The 20152-nt window shown below is 43.0% G+C and overlaps 1 long non-coding RNA gene across 1 annotated transcript in view; it reads left to right on the top strand.

Moving 5' to 3' along the window:
• The window catches only part of LOC146823151 (uncharacterized), a 300863-nt gene that overhangs the window by 186041 nt on the left and 94670 nt on the right, over positions 1-20152 (top strand). Inside the window, exons 2-3 of the long non-coding RNA XR_014962141.1 lie at positions 9389-9465; positions 15923-16002. This is a non-coding gene — a long non-coding RNA (uncharacterized LOC146823151). The remainder of the gene's footprint in view (positions 1-9388; positions 9466-15922; positions 16003-20152) is intronic.

Genomic DNA, 20152 nt, shown 5'->3' with positions numbered 1-20152 from the left:
AATATATATATATATAGAAACACACCTGGTCCTTAGTAAACTTGCAGCTTGTTTTTTCGCCGACCCAGTCACCAAGGAATCACGAACCACGGATTTAAAGCAGCAATAATTTTATTTAAGCTGTAGAATCCTTTGAAGACGCGTTTCGGGCGTCACTCGCCCTTGATCACATCCATTGATATATATATTAAAAAAGAAAGACAAGAGCAAAGATCTCTGGGTAGTTCTCAAGTTCTGGTCGAAAGCAGCTCCTGTATAGAGCACTCTACAAGACCAGCGACACTCTAAATTTGCTCACCTCAAATGTCTGCTTTTCTATCAAAGTCTTTAAGAGTAGGATTAGCACAGTGCCATCCATGCCAAGATTAAAATGGGCAAAGTAATTTGCCATTTCTACTGCAAAGTCTTTAAGCATAGGATTAGCGCTGTGCCATCCTTGCCAAGCTGTAAAATGACAAAATCCCTTTACCACTCCAGGCACAGTATTACAGCTTTAAAATTGGTAAAATACCAACCAAGGCAAACTGAAATTAATAAAACCAACCCTGACACGTTTTGCTATCATTATAGCTTTTCAGAGAGCACTGTCCAGACACAAGGGAGCACACAGTATAAGTCAAAACAATTCCCTTTTATCCTGGTTGAAGATAAAAATCTATTTCTTCATAACACTTTACCCTCATTCTGCATTTTCACAGGCACAATAATAATGGCAGAAAAACAAAAACAAAGACAGAAAAAACACAGAAAAATTGGCACAATACAGCACAGACAGTAGTGGAACCAGCAGAAGAGCTAGACTCTCCCACTGGACCACCAGGGATGAGGCACAGACAGGAGCCTGTGGGTGGAAGAGGGCCTCGAACACTTATCTGTTAAAAGCAGTGAACAGGGTAGGGGCATGTAACAGCAAGCTGCAAGGAGAGTGAGCAGGTCTCTGACCAGGAGTTGTCTGTATGAGTGACTTGTTGGTATACGCTCTTCATTACATATCTAATTGAGTGTCTCAGTGCCTATGTGTATGTGTTATTGGATCTGCAAGTAAGTATGTTGGTAAATCTCTGGCTTTTTTAGTTACTCTGTGGATCTTTCAATCTGTATGTAACGGGTTCCGTGGACTGCTTACTGGCTATGTGTTTGGATATTTACGTGTTTGTTAAACAGCCAACTTTCCTGATGAATATATAAGAGCAGTATGTTTGTGTGAGTGAATGTTTAAATATCTCTGTCAGTGTGTGACTAGGTATGTTAGTGTTGCAATCTTTTTTATGTAGTTATGCCAGTTCCAGTATAGGTAAGAGACTGCATCTAAAACTGGACATATGGGTTTCATAGTGTGCATATAACTGAAACAAACTTGGGAGGCATCTTTATTTTAAGGTCACAGCTCTCTGTCTTATAAGCTACCTACAGACAACCTCAAAAGTGTCTTATATATACTAGAAGAGGACTTGAAGGCTTAGCAACATGTTTTGATTCTGTTGGTACATGTGTGCCTCTCTTAGTCACTCTATGGACCTGTAAATGTGTATGTAAAGGACTACATAACTCTCTTTCTGGCTGGGTTAGTACTGGGGTATTCAGCTGTATGTGCAACTGCCTTCCATACTGTTGAATAGATAAGTGCTGTATGTCTGTGTGAGTGAATGTTCAAGAGTCTCTGTGTTGGTTTTGGAATGGAATGGGAATGTTGGGTGAGGTGACTCAGTGGGTGTACGTTGCTGCCTGTGATGGAGAGAGCTTACAGCTAATAAAGTATGTCCTACCTGCACTGTGTCCTGGGGCATCTTTTCAGTGGCGACGAGTACCGTCAGCTCTTCCAGCTCTACGGTGCCTATTCCGATGATGGTTCAGTGGGACTTCTGATATTCAACACGTCTGAGGGTCCGGTGAAGCTTCAACTTTCATCTACCAAGCGGGTTGTCCTGCGTGAGTTATCCCAGTCATTTCCTCCGCATTTCAGCTGTAGCACCTGGTCTTTGTGTAAACACATGAATACGGGGAGAGCTTTTATCAGATAAATCTCATGCTGCAGTGGCAGAAGAACATAATGCCACATCTTCAATCAGCAGGTAAGCACGCGATTGGGGCACGTGCTATGCTGCATGTGAGTGTTTCTTCCAATGTGAGGCAAGTTCAATGCGCCACTGATAGGACGTCCCGCTGTATGTGTGGCAGCCATCTTTCACATTTGGATCCAGTGTTGGGATCTTTGTATTTCGGTGACAGGCACACCTATGCAATTGCCTGTCAATTTTAAATACTGCTATCCTGCAGTACACGTCAGTGATAGGCACATCTGTAAGTGGTGCCTGTTATCTCTATCTGGATTTACTTTGGTAATAAGCACACCTATTGTTCAAGCAAATTGGTTATTGCTTTATTTGACTTGTATTTGTTCCATCATCTGTACATTATTACACATGAGTAAATAAACAAATAGTTTAGTACCTGCATTAGTTTAAAGGCAGAAACTCTTATTGCGTGCCCAACTGCTTCATTGAAGGAATATCTCTGCCACCTCCATTTTTAGCAGATCGAGATTCACATCCATTAAATTGTATACAATGGCGCAAAGTTTTTGATGCCTATTTGGATGCATAGATGGGGATACCTTCACTTCTAAGAAGAAGAAGCACAACTTCCAGGAGAATTGACTGATGATTTTGTGTCAACTTTTTGCACTTGATGATTAAACTGTAACTATTGGGACTTGAAGGAAGAAATAATTTGTGATCAGCTAATTGAGAAAACTAGTAACAGGAAAATTCAAGAACACCTGTTAGCCAGTAAGGAGCGTGGTTTGGAGTTAGCACTGAAAATTGCTTTAAGCATTGAACAGTCGGATATTGGCATGAAGGAATTAGATGCTAGTCATCCTGGATTTGAGTGCAAGGAAATGAATGCAGTGCAGAGGAGTGGCAGTGAGAAATCTAAGAATCAGAATCTTAGACACATTTAAAAAACTGGAGGGCCTTCTTCCAACATGAACAGAAAAATGCCTGAGATGAAACTCTTCCAAGACTGAGATATTACTCTTCAGAAATAACACTGATTGTTTTTCTCTGGCATGGTGGCCACCAGATATGGGCCCTGTTCAACTCCCAGCGGAAAAAGTTAAGAATCTGGGTGTCCTCTTTGACAAAAAACTCTCTTTTGAGAACCAGATCAATCTAACAGCATGTTTGGTTTTCTTTCTTCTAAAAACTTTGTGAAAATTCCTATCGTATGTCTGTATTACTTCTGTCCAAACTAGACTATTGGGATGGCTTATACATAGGTCTACAACATAAATGTTGTCAGACTCCAGACTCTTCAAAATGCTGCAGCCCACCTTGTTTTCAACCTCCCCAAGTTTCAGTCAGCATCCACAGCACTGAACAAATTGCACTGGCTGCCTAGGACAAAAAATGATTGTATTTAAAGTATGGTGCACTGCCTTTAAGGCACTTCACAATATTAGCCCAATGGCTCTAAGATAGTATTTCTGCTGGTACACACCTTCTCGAACATTAAGCTCTTCAGAAGCAAAGAATGTTGAAGTGCCTAAGTTCAGACTAGCACGATGGGGTGGCAAAAGCTCTGTGGCCCGTAAAGCTAGATTGTGGAACTCCCTTCCTTTTGCACTAAAATATTACCAGGCCCTTTCACACTTTGGGTGACTGACTAGGTGTGTGAGTAACGTCATCAGCAGTGCATTGCGGGGGCGCGAGTTATAGTTGGCTCAACAATCTATAACGGCCAATTTACTCTGGTTTTTTTATAAGTGAAATGTCCAACTAACTATAACGTCCCTGAGACCTGTGGTTTTTTCAGTGAATATATATATATATATATATATATATATATATATATATATATCCACCACCAGTCCCGCCTCTTAAAAGAACGGGTCCGACACATGCTATTGGACCACTGCAGGTAAGATTTATTTGCCACCAGTACAGCAGGTAAGTACTAAAACACCTGGCAGACGCGTTTCGGCGAATGCCTTAATCATTGCCAGCATTGTGTTTTAAAACAGGTTCAAAATGTCCAGGAACTTTGCTTACTGTTTGATAGTTCTTCAGTCTCTGTGGATGGTAAACGCAAAGTATGCTGGTAACTGGAGTCCCGCAGTCCATATTGTCCCACGCACTGTGTGAGTCAACAGTCCCACATCGCGAACTTTGGTTAAGTAACCAGTCCGTGCATTCAGTAATGCCCTGGCAGTTGCCAGCATATGAGTCTGCTTATCCACTCCTTGCGGGGACCATGGCGGCAAACGTCATCTGCAGTTGTCCAAATCAGCAGTAATCTGCTGCTCTCTCCTCTTAGTACCAGGAACGTTGTCTTGGGCGAGGGGGCTCCGCTTTTGCACGTTCCGCACAGCACACCACAGAAGTTGTCGACATCAAGCGGAGCACCTGACCGAGAGGCGTGTCGGATGTACAGCGTCGACTGCTGCACTTTAACATCCACCACCAGTCCCGCCTCTTAAAAGAACGGGTCTGACACATGCTATTGGACCACTGCAGGTAAGATTTATTTGCCACCAGTACAGCAGGTAAGTACTAAAACACCTGGCAGACGCGTTTCGGCGAATGCCTTAATCATTGCCAGCATTGTGTTTTAAAACAGGTTCAAAATGTCCAGGAACTTTGCTTACTGTTTGATAGTTCTTCAGTCTCTGTGGATGGTAAACGCAAAGTATGCTGGTAACTGGAGTCCCGCAGTCCATATTGTCCCACGCACTGTGTGAGTCAACAGTCCCACATCGCGAACTTTGGTTAAGTAACCAGTCCGTGCATTCAGTAATGCCCTGGCAGTTGCCAGCATATGAGTCTGCTTATCCACTCCTTGCGGGGACCATGGCGGCAAACGTCATCTGCAGTTGTCCAAATCAGCAGTAATCTGCTGCTCTCTCCTCTTAGTACCAGGAACGTTGTCTTGGGTGAGGGGGCGCCGCTTTTGCGCGTTCCGCACAGCACACCACAGAAGTTGTGTATATATATATATATTGAGTACTCGTTTCCTTATCCTTGTCAACTGCTAAGGCTGCAGCTTATATCTGTATCAAATAATCTGTATTAAGATGTTCACTGAAGATAAATGTAAATTCAATCAGAAAGATGGGCCCATTGTAGAGAAATATTTGAAAAATAAGATAATTATTCCATATGTTTACATGAAATAGTTGTACCATTAAAATAAATATTATTTATTTTCTTTTATTAATTGCACTCAAACTGAACCATAAACGTAAAGTTCAATATACATAGTCTTTGTGAGAATAATGTAATTGGATTCAGCGATTTTTATTCAGTACAATAATTGAAACTGTTAGCACACATACCAATAGAAGCTGCATGGGAATCCATATGTAAGGTTAACCCAACAAGCTCTATCAAAAAAATGCATCAAGGTAGGAGTGTTCTGCAGTAATTCCTATTGCAACATGTACATTTGTGTGGCATCTATTGCAATTACCCTCTGTGTATGCTTCCATGTATGCTCCAACAGTAAGTTTGTACCTCTCAATTTTTACCACCAACTTATTAAAACTTCTCAAGCAACCATTACATCGAACTTAGAAAATGTAGAAAAATATTCTCAGGAGCATGCCTGTTTGAAACATTTGTACATTAATGTCAAGTGCTCTATAGCCTGTACTGACAGGGTCTGAATTGCTATGATTCAAATCCATTTTATTGATTTTAGAATATAATTATAAACTCTCACCTACATTTAACAGCCGGTGAGGTACGAAAAAGGTAGAGTGGAAGGGAGTGAAGGAGTAACAGATCAACAGATAGCAGTTTGTCCATGAGAACGGGAGAGGGGTATGGGTGAAGAGGGTAGGTAGGATTTGGGGAAAGGTTCTCTTTCTAGGGTGCTTCTTTTCACAGACAGTTTGGCTATATGGTGTTACATGCAGACAGCTCTAGGGTTCAGCAAGTTGTGTTCAGTCCCGTGGGGTCGTCAACACTAGTTAATGGGAGCTCATTTAGATATGCTGGACAGATGAGTTCATGGAACTCTTGCACCAGGAACCAGACACATGGGCCCCAGGTTTTGTCAAAAAGTCTGAGTTTTTCATCAATGATGGCAGTCAATTTCTCCATGACTAATAGGTCTCAAAGTGTATGTAGTCATTGTGAGTGAGTGGGGGTTTTGTCTGTGCCCCATTTGGCAAGGAAAACTTATTTGGCTATGCAGAGGGCCAAGGTAATGCCCCTACTTTTGTTGGAGTAGGTCACAGTGTTATGAAGTCCTGGCAAGACATAGCTGGGCACATTTGGGACATCGGTTTGAAATATCTTCTTAATATCCATCAACACTTCGTCTCAGTATCATTTAAGCTTAGGAAAGTATCACAGTAGGTGGGTCAGTGCTCCTGTGTGGCCACAACTTCGCCAGCAACCTTCATCTCCCCAGGCCAATGTAGCCAGAGTGTAGTACCAGGGTCTAAATCATTATTAAGACCATTACTGAGTGCTGCAATTTGTCAGTCAAGAAGGTTTTGCTTCACCTCAATGTGTGTTCTCTGTCTCAGCCTCTTCTTGGTCAATAAATGTGTGTGATCCCTACAAATATGATTTTCAAAATGTCCTATGGATGTGACTTCCATCTAAATCTGTTGACATCAGGCATTTCCTACCACCATTTTTCAGTGGTACTAAGATGTTGCCGCCATCTGTCTTTAAATAACCCCTCTGTTGACCCAAAGATGTCCTATGGCAACCATAAGCTATAACTTCCAATAATTCAAACAGTAATGGGTATCACAGTTAATAAAGTCTCTCATATTTCAATATATTTTCATCACTTCCTATATACATTTTCCCTGTGACTAAGGTATATTTGAAAGAATTACATTCTTTATAAATAAAAGCAAGAATGGTGAAGTCAATCTCAAATGCAACAAACCAACAACAGATACGGTGACATGTCACTTTAATCTTTGCAGAGGGCCTGTTAAGTGAAGGCCACATTAGTAATGATCTGTTGAGCCTCCGTGTAATTATTAGACAACAAGTAGGGCTTGGACCATATTCAGGGGCCTAACCACGAACATGATGACCTACTTTTCATTTGGGTCCTACTGACAGGTAAGGTGACCTATTACAGACATTCTGGAAGAGGAACAAGGGAATTAGGCTTTGATCAAATGGTGGCAGATTTGAGAATGTCATAAGTATAATTTGAGCAAATTCCAAAGATCAGAATAAACACTAAGGACCATATACTTTACTATAATTTGCTTCTTGTGTTTAACTGACTTCAAACTATTTCTTGCTGTGTAACATAATAATAAGTGAACAAAATAACTTTTCTCCACTTTTGAATTGGGAAATGTAACAATTTATTTGAATCAGAATCAGCCCTTTCTGTTTTCACAGCATAAGTAAAAACAATAGTGGAAATCACTTGGTTGTTTTAAGATTTTCTCTTGGATTAAGATTTCGCTGTTAAAATGTATTTGCCTTATTTAAAATTATTTTAGGCAAAACAGATGTTGCATATGCTTTCTCAATCTGTTTTACCCATTTTGTCTCTGAGGGGCAATTCTTTCTGTAATACAGTTTGGAACACAATCTGTTGGCTTCATCCTGTAGTAAAGAAGCTGCAAAAAAATGGTGTATATTATTCAAGTTATTCAAGTTTTTCACCAGTGTAGCATTTCTGTAACATGGCCACATACACTTATTGTTGTAACTGAGAAAGCTCAATGAAATAGGGATATGTTCAAGTTAACATGGATATGTTGAGTGCTGACAGTTGCAGACAAGCTGTCACTATCACATAGATAACCCTTGCTTTGAAGTGATAACTATCATAATATTTTTGACGCCTTATAATTTTCCTTTCTGCATTTCCCCTGTCTACTGTATTACTGCATAGCAACAGTTGCAGCAGCAGATGCAGGGTAACACATAGGATCCATACTGTTTAGGCAGCTATGCCTCACTTCTATCAATGTCACAATGTCTCTTGAGAAATGATTATCCTTGATTGCTATAGCTCAACACTGTCATTTAAGGTTCCTGCCTGCTTATGTTGAGATAATATGATCTTCCCATACTTATATTGACATGAATCGGCCTCTTGTAGGCTCATGCATGACATCTCATCTTTTACTTTGCATATCCTCAGCTTCCTGCCACCCCTCCTCTGCTGCTGTACTGGCTGAGATGCGTGGTTCTGCTTCGAGTTGCACCATCTAGTTTGGCCTCAAATACTAGGCTGATGGAAGAGCCTGATAAGTGATCTTTATGTCAATTTGTTTAAGCATCTTTACCTCTGCATAAGAATGAACATATTGCTAATGTGCACAGTAAGGCACAATAAGGACCATATATTTGGCGTACCTCACCAACAGTTCTAAGGGATGAACTTATAGGTCTGTTGTTTCTGTCCAAATATCACAAATTACTAGCTTCTATTGTGCTACGTTTCTGGATTATACATTATGCATTTCTCTTGCCACCCTGGTATGGGGAACAAGGAGAAGAAATGTTACACATGGTGTGGTCATGTTAAATATTAGTGTAATACTGGAGGGAGGTAGTATCCTGTATTTGTGAGGTATCGCAGAGATCTATAGCGTGTGTTCCAGTGATCTTTCTTCTGGGGAGATTTTGAAGACATGCTAAGCAATAAACACAACATGATTTATTGACTTGGCCCTGGTACTTGCTAGATGAGAGGTAAATATGAATTGGAATGTGCCCAGGCCCCCCATGGTGGCAAAATGGAAAGGGGAGCTGAATCAGTGGGTGGGTTTTGAGAGCTCAGTGTTGTATAGTGAAGTAAGGAAAGGAAGAGGATCAATTGAAAGAGTACCAGATTGGGATCACTTATTAGATTCCCTTAAAAAGATATGAGTGATGAATCAGGGGAATAAAACAGGTAGAAATGTAGTCAGGATTATAGTACATGTATTCTTAGTTCTGAAATGCACTTTGTGAATTAATATTGGTAGATCTGAAACGTGCTTGAAAAATAAATATGTGTTGTATACATGCTGTGGTGAGGACGGGACTTTGAGGGGAATGGGGGTAAGTGGATTAGTGATAGTTAGTGCAATGTTGTGTCTGTTTTATTATAAACGCCAATAATATTATGTTTACAAAAAAAAAGTCTCTTGTCACCTACTCAACCCATCCATGTCCCCTTTGGGATCCAGTTATAGAGTGTTACATCCTTTTTCACAGTATGCTTCATCTCAAACAAATCTCTGACTATAAACCACAAGGTTTTCACAGTACTTGACAACCACGGGAGGACAGCGTTTTATTTTTACTGCGTAACATTTCATAAAATCATACTGTTTTTTTAGGATAAGTCAATATGTTGGGAGTTTTTCTCTCAACAACTGCAGTGATACAAAAACCTCTTTTTCCAGCACTACCCACACCCATAAGAGAACATCTGGTAACAGCCTGCAGGCAAGAATTCAGCCCTCTATCATCCGTTAGTCAGGTAAGCCGTGATAATACATATATTACTATCTGTATCCGCTTTTCACCTAGTTTTCCACTTTTTCATTTCTATATATCTATCTTTCTAACCATATGAAACGAATATGCCATCTCTTTCTTTTGCATTTTCAGCATTGGCACAATTTGGAACAATTATCACAGTTCTCCTGAGTGTCTGCCAAACCTAAAGTTTCCCAATACTCCTTACTTCAGCTTTTGTATTGAGTGGCATCTGTCCTCTGCCATACCCGAGGACAGTGTTTCAGTGGTTGATACCAAAATTTCAATCTACACAGTGAGCATCCGTGGCATTTGATGTATTGTGATATTGTAAGAAACTGGGTAATTGGTGGAGGGGGTTGGAAGTCCAACTCAGGCAACAACCACAATTCTTGTCAGGGTGAATTCTTAGAGTTTGGAAAAATTGAGTAAATTTGAATAAAAAAATTAAACCAGAACAACAAAAATCTAGCCAGTAGAACTGGAGTTATTATAATTGAAAGTTTTTTGTAAAAAACAAAAGTGGCAATAGCTCAAAGCACCAGAAGTGGTTATCTGGTCGTGCCAGACCAGGACAAATTCACACAGGCTGACTTCGATGGAACATGGTTTGGACACAGGGACCAGGTTAGTCCTGCAGAGAGTTCTACTTTATGTCCTTGTGTTGGTTATGATGAGGAGCTGCATGGCACTGCCATGCAAAGTCCGAAGTAGAGTTGCGTTGCATTGCGTCAGTTCTGATCAGGAGCCTCGACGGCTGCGATGTGTGGTCCTGCATCGAGTTGCGTCACGCTGAGTCAGTTCCAATCGGGAGCAGTGTGGGCTGTGATGTGGGGTCCTGCATCAAGTTGTGTTGCACTGTGTCGGTTCTGGTGAGGAGCTGTGGTGTGAACTCCTGTGTCGAGCTGCATTGCGCTGCATCTGATATGATGGAACCCACAGTTAGATGAAGGCTACATAAGCACTGATCTGTTGAACCTCAGTGAGATTATTAGACAGCAAGTAGGACTTGAATCAGATTTAGTGGTCTCTGCAGAGATACATATTTTGTGCATGTTCCATTAATGGGTTAGTCCAGTTCAACCATAATTATAATGAGGAGTATACTCTCATGCCAGCCAAGGCTCCAGGACCCGAGAGGCACCTCTTGGGGATCAAGACTTTCTCCAGGCAGGGGCCAGGAGCAGGGATTAGGCATGTCCAGTTGCAAGTGCAGGCTGGTCCAGTGCTGGGCAGTTGCAGGGAGGCTTCTGAAGCTTGCTGTGTCCCTGTGGGTCAAACAGGAAGTCAGTCAACTGACCCTTAGAGTCACTCTGGGTAGCCTGGGATGGCAAGTAGGTCCAATCTTCCTTCCCAAAAGGCAAGGCAGTCCTTCAGCATCAGGGCAGCCCTTCTTCTTTTGTAACTTCCACCGGTCCAAGAGAGCTCTGATGAGTGGCTCTGAAGGTAAGATATTTATACTTGGGGGAAGCTTGTGTTTGAGAGACTCCTGTCCTACTTCCACATGTGGTTCTAGAAATGTCTTCCACTTCCCTTGTCAAGGCTCCAAACTGTCTAGGTTAACAAAAGACAAGGCAGGCCTAGGGCCCGATTCACAGAATTAACATAAGACAAAATCCTAAACTTACTACTTTTGGTATTCACGGAATGCACTTACTACTTTTGGTATTCACAGAATGGATTTATGACTACTAACTTTACGTCCGCACTCGGGCCAGAGATTCCGGCCCGCAGGTGGAGATTCCGGCCCGGAGGTGGGACTTCCGGCCCGGAGGTGGGGATTCCTGCCCGGAGGTGGGGATTCCGGCCCGGAGGTGGGGATTCCAGCTGGTGGCGGAGATTTAGCCATGGCCGAAATCTCCACCTCCGGGCCGGAATCCCCACCTCCGGGCCGGACGTCCGACCTCCGGACATAAAGTTAGTAGTCGTATATCCATTCTGTGAATATCAAAAGTAGTAAGTGCATTCTGTGAATACCAAAAGTGGTAAGTTTAGGATGTTGTCTTAAGTTAGTTCTGTGAATCTGGCCCCTAGTGTCAAATTCCTTTGTGTGTGCCGGAGGTAAATCCCTTTGAAGTATAAGTGGGGCTGGGTGTTGCTCCTCCCCAATCAGTTATCCTGTCATCTTGGCCCATCCTGTCCACACCTAATCCCCCTTTGTGTTCCTGTATGAAAGCAATACAGAAACCCTAAAAGCAGAGCCATTCAGTCATGTGACCAAGGACACTGACAGAAGGCACAAAAGGCTGGAAAAAGAAAATGACAACTTTCTAAATGTGGCAGTTTCAGAATTGTGGCTTAAAATCTGACTTTACCTGTAAAGAGGATTTTAAATTGCAATTCATATAAGCGTAAACAGCATATCTCTATTTGCTCACAATCCAATGCACCCTGACATGTGAGCCTTTAGGGCCTATCAGTACTATAAATAATAAAATGAAAAGTTTAGGCCTGGCAAAAGGTTCAATTTGCCAGGTCGACATGACAGTTTAAAACCACACTATAGGATGCAGTGGAAGGACTGAGTAATGTTTCAAAGGGCTACTTTAGTGCGTAGCACAATGAGTGCTGCAGGCCCACTGGTAGTATTTAATTACAGGCACTGGGTACAGGTAGTACCATTTACTAGGGGCTTATAAGTAAACTAAATATGCCAATTAGGTGTAGTCCAACTTTACTATGTTTGAAGGTGAGAGTCCATGCACTTTAGCTATAGCTATCAGTGGTAAAGTGGAGAGAGTCCTAAATCCAACAAAAAGGAATACAGCAAAACAGGAGGGGTGAATGCACAAGGTTTGGGTCAAGACCACACAAAGGCTGTCAGCTCTAATAGGTATTATATCTCAGGCGTATGGGCACAAATCAACCAACCACTATGTCCAATTGTAATGTCACATTTGCTGAAATGACATCTGTGCCTTAATGTAAATGTACAATGTGTCTTGTTTTTGACTCTACACCATCTCTAATGACTTAGTCAAAACTTTAATTTCCTTTTCTTTCCTGGACTTGAGAATAGCAGCCTTATGATGATACCAAGTTGCTTTCTCTGCATTCTCACCTCTGCAGAGTAAAGGAGGATTGTTGGCTACAGGTAGGAAGTGACTTTAAATGCCATCTCTATTGAATTGCAGTTCTCCAGACACTTACCACAAAGCCACACATCTTCATCCCAGTTCTGCAAGACTCACTTCTAACCATTCCTCAGCCTGCAGATACATCTGGTGCCTTCTCTTTGTCATCCTCGCACACAGTTACAACTGTGGCCTTCTTTCCATTTCCTCATGGAGAGGAAACCCCTGATAAGACTGACTTTTTTGCAACTGAATAGTCTCCCCCTCACAATTTCCCAGATTTTGGATGCATCAGATGGCCTCATATGCAGGTAGTGTGGGCTAGTACTGTCATGGGAGGGGATCGGTTCTTTGAATAGCAGTCTGTTTTGCAGGAATGATTAATGAAATGGGAAACCATGCAAACATCTCCAACCACCTGGAACTCCTCATAAGGCAGGTGTTAGACCTGGCAGCCTTAGGGTGGTCTTCCACCCAAGTTTTTGCCTTCCTCCTCCACTTTACAGACCTCGTTTGTGCTAGTATAACCAGTGCTAACATGCTTTTGCTCTCTTCCCTAAACATGGTAATATTGGTTCATCCCCAATCGGCATATTTAATTTACTTTTAAGTCCCTAGTAAAGTGGTAATAGATGTACCCAGGACCTGCAACATAAATGCTACTAGTGGACCTGCAGCACTGATTGTGCCACACACTTGAGTAGCCCTTTAACCTTTTCTCTGACCTGCCATTGCAGATCCTGTGTGTGCAGTTCACACTGCCATGTTGACCTTGCAAAATAAACCTTTTGCCAGGCCCAAACATTCTCTTTTTATACATTTAAGTCATGCTAAGGTTGGCCCATTGACAACCCAGAGGGCAGGATGCAATTTATTTAAAAGTCAGGTAATGTACTTTTACGTTTTAGTTGTCCTGATAGTGAAAAACTCTCAAATTCATTTTTTGCTACTGCAAGACCTCTCTCCCATAGGATAACATTGTTTTTAAAGCCAAACTTATTGGTTATCATAGATTAATTTGGCAAACCTGCAGAGATTATTTTATGGACAGAATCGAAGAGAATAAGAATTTTTCTTGTGTAATTTTTAGGTCTCGCCTGGCGTTAGCAGTGCCCATGTGTTGCTCTCGCCATGCGAGGGCCTTTTGGAATCGATACGATTCCGATGTGCATGCGGTGAGACAGGAGGGACAGAAGATGTGCACGCGCAGACTGGAGGCTTCACTGGCGGTGTGACACTAGGCACTTTTATTTTGAGAAAGCAAGGCGTTTCTTGTTAAGTGTGTGTAATGGCTTTCTTGTCCCCCGGGTGGTATTATTATCTGGTCTTCATAAGACAAGGCTGTTCGTTTCCCGAGCTCTGCGTGTGAATAGCACTCGTGCCCATGGTTGGTTGCAAAGGGCAGAACGAGGAATCTGAAGAGGCAAGTGAAGCTCCCCACACAAGTGTGTCTAATCCTCAGTGCTGAGCCTTCGAGCCTGCTTCTACGGAAGGATAGAACAGAGCAGGTGACGGCATGCATGCCAAGAAGGTGTTGACTGGGAAGAGGAGAGCTAGTGTTGTAAAGTAGAAAAGGAAGATCAAATAACACGGCTGTGCTTTGGGGTAGGCCTTAAGCACGGTGTTTTTAAAGTGGCATGGACCCCGGAGAGATTGCTACCCGCGAGCCATAAATGGTAGCAAACGCGAATATTGTATTGTAGCGAGTCTTTCTTTTTCCAAGGCAGTCACCTGACGACCAGGGCCAGACACCGTGCAGGCTGAAGTGAGGGAGCGAACGGTGGACACGACCTGCTGCCCGGGTTCCATTCGACACTTTGGAGGGAGGGAGGGTGGGTGACTGCCAGACTAGAAGCGCCACTATGATTGATGCCCTGTGCTCAACGTGTGAGGAGACGCCACCCACAGCGTCACTGCGAGGCTCTGCATGCGGCATGTGCGGCAGAGAAGATCGTTCTCTTCAGAGGACCGTGATATCAAGTGATCAATGTTTAACTGACTATTGGGTCTTGAGGTCTCTTCGCTCGTTGTCCTCACCAACCTTGCTCTTTCCAGCAGACAGATCCTAGGGTGATTGTGTATCTTTACGAGCAAGTCTCATAGGTAGACCGCTTCGAACAATGTGGGTGGTTCCTACTCTTACCAGGATTTGCGCTCCACTATGCTTCTCCTCGTTTTTTAAATTTCTTTTTTGCCTTGCGTGAGACATTTTATTTGGTGCACTGTATTGCTCATGTGACTCAGTCCGCACACCCACTGCACGCACACAGGCACACACCACTGCACGGAGGACAACCCATGCCACAGGGTGCCCAGCACTTCTCCTGTCACTCAATCCGCACACCCTCTGCATGCACACGGACACACACTCTCTACGGATGACACTCCATGCCACAGGGTGCCCAGCACTACTCCTGTCCTTCAGTCCGCACGCCCACTACTTGCACATGGACACACACTCTACAGATGACACCCCTTGCCACAACGTCATCACTCATGTCACTCAGTTTGCAGGTCCACTGCACGCACATGGGCACACACCCCTGTATGGAGATGTCCCGCACACTAACACCTCCCCCTCCCCCGACCACCCACACTCCACGAATGACATCTGATAACTGTGGCGCACAGTAGTGCTCCTGTCACTCAATTCACATGCTCAATGCAGCACACAGACACACACACTCTATGGATGACACCCTATGCCACAGGGTGCACAGCACTACTCCTATCCCTCAGTCCGCATGCCCACTGCACGCACACAGGCACACAATCTACGGATGACACCCGGGCACACAATCTATGGATGACACCCCATGCCACAGGGCAGAGATAAGGAAGTGAGGAGTGAAGAGAGAGATTAGAGGAAGACGTGGGGACACTCACACAGTAAATGTTCATGCGGCCACGGCCAGTTTACACATGTGACAATTAATTATTATTCTTTACTGTTTTATTGCTGCAAAAGAGAAAATATCACCATTAATCAACTTCTTTGCGCTCTTAAAATATGAATGTTTACAAAGCCAGATCGATCAGTTTTTTGGTTTCTTCGGTGGCTATCCATACCCAGTCTTGCAATCAATGTGCTTTGATTCTGCTCTCACATCTATTCCTTTTGGAACACAGCACTCTTTCCCAGAAGTTCTCTTAGCACATAAAACTGCATAGTTGGTTTCCAATTATACCCATTAGTTTCAGTCTTTTGCATATTGTATCACATTTGTTGTGTTCAATGTATTGCACATTAGTTGTTCTCTAAATGTATCAGACATTATTCTTTATGGGTTTGTTATATTCTCGTGAGATATGGGTTCTAGCATCGATTAGTGCAATAACCTTTCTTCTCAGTGACTTTTGTTCTTTTCTTTCTTTGTCTTTTAGGTTCCAGTCTATGTTGGGATCCAGGAAGGAGGACCCTCCAGACATGAGCCAACCTTCAAGACCACCACTGGGTAGTTCTGGTAAGCATGCGCAATAAGAGCTCCTCCCTACTCGACAACAGGAAAGACAAGCAATTGTTGCCAGTTTCGGGCCAGTGGTGGCTGGTGACATTTCAAAGAGGTGGGCGTAAAAGTTGGGGATTAATGATTTCGTAGTGAGCGAGTCCGGATCACATACATACATACATACATCCTTCTAGAGACTTTCCCATTCACTCATCCATCCATGTATCAATTCAGTAGAAAATCATCGATTAATTTGCCCACCAGATGGCGCATTCATCCATTCTTGTATACATCCACTTATCCTTCTGGACATACTCTCCTGTAACCCTTCGCCCACTCATTCATCCATCTATGTATCCTTTCACGACTGGTGGATCACCAGAGATCATCCAACCATCCATCCATCTTGATGAAAGTGCATTTGTTCGCCTGTATTTGAACCACGATCTCAACCACTCTGTTAGTGTAATGTTTTGGAGGCGCGAATGACTAACAGGAATTGTCTCTGTCTACATCAAAGTTGGATGGATGTGCCTTCCTTAACAAAAAGTAATTCAGGTTTACAAGGGGCATATTAAATAGTTTTCTCTTCTTATACCCAGAATAGGTTAAACTTTGTTTGCAAGAGAAATATCGACTGCGATTGAATGCAGGCAGTATACGCAGAGCCTAACGCTGCACTGTGGTTAATTCCAATTTGTAATTAATCCACAGTTTACATTGATCAGATGACATGTGTTTGCTAATCTGCTCAAAATAAGTTTGGCCATCTTATTTCTCAGAAACAAGCTAACTCCAGCATACTTGATATTTAACATATGTATAGATGCCCAAGTGGATGATGAGACACAAGGGCCTGGTGGGGGCAAATTTCAAGTTTTCTTTTCTTCAGGTGCTTAGCACCTGAATCATACAGCCCATTAAACCTGCTCCCTCAAGGCAGAGACATTTTAAGTCATGGGCAAAGTGGGCCCTGGCCCAGGGCCCCATACTTTTGGGGGCCCCTTGATAGAGGCAGCTCGGTTCTGCATAGAGTCTTATACTGATGACCTTCAATAATTATTAGTTTGTTCTAAATAACGTTTTTATTTACTTTATTTTAATGTGGATGATGTACGAGAGGCTTCTGCAGACAGTTTGCAGAACATTTTGTTTATGTTTCATGCAACATCCATAAAACGAGTTTCTTTGAGATCAAAAAAGGACCTTACATACCAGAAATGTGAGGAAGACACAGAATTTCTTTCACAGTAATTATTTCCAATAATATTAGTGAGCTGTCATGCTCACTCTCATCAGTAGCAGAATGGACTACGGCAACATTCTCTATGCCGGAATCAACAAGAAACTTTTTTGCAGACTCCAGACTGTCCAGAATGAAACAGCCAGACTGATCCTCGGCATCCCCCGTCGCGCCACATCACCCAACACCTCAGCAATCTCCACTGGCTCCCAGTTGAAAGAAGAATAACCTGCAAACTCCTCACCCACGCATACAAGGCCCTTCACAACACCGGATCAACATACCTGAACAAATGCCTCTCCTTCCACGAACACAAAAGACACCTCTGATCAGCTGACCTCTCTCTGGCCACCGTTCCATGCATCTACAAGGCCAGAACGGGAGGAAAATCCTTCTCCTACCTCGCAGCCAAGGCCTGGAACGACCTCCCCCTCCACCTCCGGCAAGTCCCCACACTGCACCAGTTCAGAAAGGACCTCCAGACCTGGCTCTTGGGATGACCCCAGCACTGAACGTAGCTGCCCCCTCCCCCCACTGCTTTGAAGCCCTTGCGGGTGAGTAGCTGTGCTTTACCAATCCTGATTGAGTGATTGATTGTGGTGGGTGTTATAATTGAAACATTACTGTCCTATTATTCATATTTCATTCTGTATTAAGTTAGCATTCATGGCACCATTTTATAAGCAACCGCCATTTTGTTATTTTGATCGAAACTAATCCTTTGCCATTTCTGAGAAATGGCCTTCTCTAGGTTATGTTTCTTCGGAGCTTAGTTCTGTTACACTAATGAATGCACTGTTCTTATTAGCGCATGCCTTCCCTTTAGATGTAAGCCTTCTCCCACTTGTCTAGCGGTGGATACAGGCAGAGTGACCTTGACAAGTAGGTAAGATGTGCCCGGCGAAAGAAACAAAAATTACTCCCTTATAATTTACTATCCAGCTGCATCTACTTGGAAAATTCCATGGTGGGTGTGTCTTCATTGGTTTCGAAGTGTACATAATGTATCGTTATGTTTGCTGATGTCAGTCCCTCAGCAGCTTTCTCATGAGGCTGGTCAGACTGGGCTCCGCTGCAATGCAATACTAATAAATAACTTGGTTTGTATTCTCTACTGTCTTCCCTTCCTGACTCTTCATTGCTTTGGAAGGCAGAGAGATGGTCACGAGTGACACGGGTGACCCGATTCGGGTCATTTCCTTCATGGGGCACCTAATACTCATCATGCCTTTTCATAAATGACTGTGCATGGTGATATACTTGTGCACTTACCTGGTGATGCAAGCCCAATGACATCCTTGCTTATGAGAAGCTCACCTTGACCCCAGTCATGTGTTGCAAATAACCAGTGGCTAGCAAGTTGTAGTTTGGGCAGTGTTTTGGCATATGCAGGGATGTCCTAGGAGTGGGCAGTAGGTGAAATGAGCGCCTGCTTCCTCTCTGCAACTATATCAAAAATCTCCTCAGGTAAGAAGCAGTGCCTTGCCACTACTACTTTTCTGCACATAGCCAAGATGTTGAAAGTATGCCTATATATTTAATCTCTCCTGCTCAAGACCGTTCCTTAAAATGAGTGGGCAAGAAGACAAAACCATTCACCGACATAGTGAAAAATCGGTTTAGGATGTGGCTTAAATTCTTAAGTGGGCAGATTGCGTGTTATTAGTTGGTGTGCTGAATTTCACCTTTTAATGGGTGTGATAAGGTCTTGACTATTAAAAGCTACCACCCCCTCTATGTGTTCTGATTCTAACCCTGTTTACAATGGTCTGTTTCTGTGTTTTTACTTAAATCAAATAAAATATATTTGAATTTTTTAGATGTTTTTATAAAATGTGTTTATTTTACATTTTATAATATTTTGTTTTATTTTTTCCTTTTTAACCCACAGTCCTGATAGTGCTATTCTCAGTCTGCCTTGAGTTCAATGGCAGTATCTTTGAATGCCTGTTTGTGGTGAGTAACTCACTTCAAGCCATGGCTAGGCTATGTTTGAGCCTGTTTGGGCTGAAGAACTACTGGCGTAGATGTGGATGTTGTTATGTTTTATTACGTGCATTTGTATTGTGCGCAACTCACCCAGGAGGGTGTCCTGGTGCTAAAGCAGGAGCTTCACTTGGGCCCAAACAGGATAGGGCTAGGTGAACAGACAGGTCTTCAGTTTCTTGCACAATTCAAGAACTGAAGAGGAGGCTCTAATGTGCAGAACGAGGTAGTAGATGGCAAAACTGCCAGGTCTGGTTCTGAATATGCAGGGTGTTTGTGGGAGTAGGAGTGTGGCTGAGCGCAGGTGTCTGATAGGTTTGTGGAAGTTTATGCCTTTGTTGATGTATGTGAAGCTTAAGTTGTGTGTGGGCTTTCTATGCGTGCACAGAGTTTAAAGAGTGTGCATTTGTGGATTGGGAGCCATTGGAGCTCCTTTAGGTGCAGAGTGAAGGTAAGTGCGGGATAGGAGTTTGAGGGTGAGCCTGCCCATGGAGCTTTGTATGGTTTGGAGTCTTCTGGTCAGTTGAGTGTTGATTCCAGCATACAGGGCATTGCCATAGTCCAACTTGCTGGTGATAAGGGCTTGGGTGACGGTTCTGTGAGTGTTGGCAGGCAGCCATTTGAAAATCTTTTTGAGCATCTTGAGTATGTGGAAGCAGGAGACGGAGACTGCATTCACTCGACTTGCCATGATGAGTTGGTTGTAAATTATTATTCTGAAGTTCTTTGAGTGAGTTGCTGGAAGGGGTGTGGGTCCGAGTTCGGTAGGCCACCAGATGAAGTTCCAGAGTGAGGTACCTTTGCAGAAGATTTCTACTTCCATCTTGTCTGTGTTTAGCTTGAGGAAGTTAGTTTTCATCTATCTGGTGACTTGTGTCATGCAGACTTAGAAATTTGTCTGAGTCTTTGATCTCTTTTCGGAAAAGGAGTGTATTG

The sequence above is a fragment of the Triturus cristatus genome, chromosome 5_2 (genome assembly GCF_964204655.1).
Source record: "Triturus cristatus chromosome 5_2, aTriCri1.1, whole genome shotgun sequence".
In the NCBI taxonomy this organism is placed as follows: domain Eukaryota; kingdom Metazoa; phylum Chordata; class Amphibia; order Caudata; family Salamandridae; genus Triturus; species Triturus cristatus.
The sequence above is the reverse complement of the archived record's forward strand: the minus strand, read 5'-3'. Positions and strand labels throughout refer to the sequence as shown.